The following is a 1,193-nucleotide window of genomic DNA, read 5'->3' as shown; positions in this document are numbered from 1 at the left end:
AAGATGGCGGAGGAGTAGGAGACCTGGATTTTGTCTCCTCTCAGGAATTCAGCTGGATAGGGATCAAACCATTCTGAACACCTACAAACTCAACAGGAGATCGAAGAAAAGAATAGCAACAACTCTCTCATCAGAAAAGCGACCACCTTCTGGAAGGTAGGACGTGCGGAGAAGTGAATCCGAGGTGATATTCGGGAGGATAGACGGCGGGGGAGGGGCCTCCATCGGCCGCTTCTGGCAAGTGATAGAGCCGCGGAGCACAAAATCGGAACTTTTAAGTCTGCTCCGCTGAGGGACGTCACTCTGGTGGCTAAGCGGGGGGTGGAATCCTCCGGGACAGTGTGGTCTCAGGACCCTCGGGGTCACAGAAAGACCGGGGGTGCCTGAGTGTGGCAGAGCTCCCAGGTATCAGAGCAGGGAAGCCGGCTGCAGAGGCGGAGCCCAGGCGCGGGCTCTCAGCTCGGGGTGGCCATAAACCGGGATCCGCGGCACAGCGGGCCCCTGCTCCTCCAGCAGGGACCCAACAAGCGGCAGATCCGGGGAGACTCACCTTCCTCCCCCGGGAGGAGCTGCGCGGGAGCGCACTGCGGGGATCTGCTGGGTTTGGAGACTCCACCCGGGGTCGGGTGCCAGAGATAGAAACGCGCGGTCACAGGCCGGGTGAGCATGGAGTGCGGCCGGAGACTGGGGAGCCAGGAGTGACTGACGGCTTTTCTTTGGGGGCTCACTGAAGAGCGGGGCCCCGAGTTCTCGGCTCCTCCGGGGTGGAGATTGGGAGGCCGCCATTTTCACTCCCCGCCTCCAAAGCTGTACGGAAAGCTCGCAGGGAACAAAAGCCCCGGAGAGCAAACCTGAGCAGATTACTTAGCCGGGAGGGGGCAAGGGCAGGGCAATTCCGCCTCCAGCAGAGACATTTGGAAACCACGGCAACAGGCCCCTCCCCAGAAGATCAGCGAGAACAGCCAGCCAAGACCAAGTTTACCGATCAATGAGAACGGCAGAACTCCAGCGCTAGGGGAATACTGCACATAGAAATCATGGCTTTTTTACCATGATTCTTTAGTCTTTCAAAGTTAATTTTTTTAAAATTTTTTTCTTTTTTTTTGAATTTTTCTTTTTCCCTTTTTCTTTCTTTTTTTTTTTTTTTTAAGATTTTATTTATTTATTTGAGAGAGAGAGAAAGAGAGAGAGCA

This window comes from Mirounga leonina, unplaced genomic scaffold (assembly GCF_011800145.1).
Source record: "Mirounga leonina isolate KUSES-001 unplaced genomic scaffold, KU_Mleo_1.0 Mir_171, whole genome shotgun sequence".
Taxonomy (NCBI): Eukaryota; Metazoa; Chordata; class Mammalia; order Carnivora; family Phocidae; genus Mirounga; species Mirounga leonina.
The sequence above is the reverse complement of the archived record's forward strand: the minus strand, read 5'-3'. Positions refer to the sequence as shown.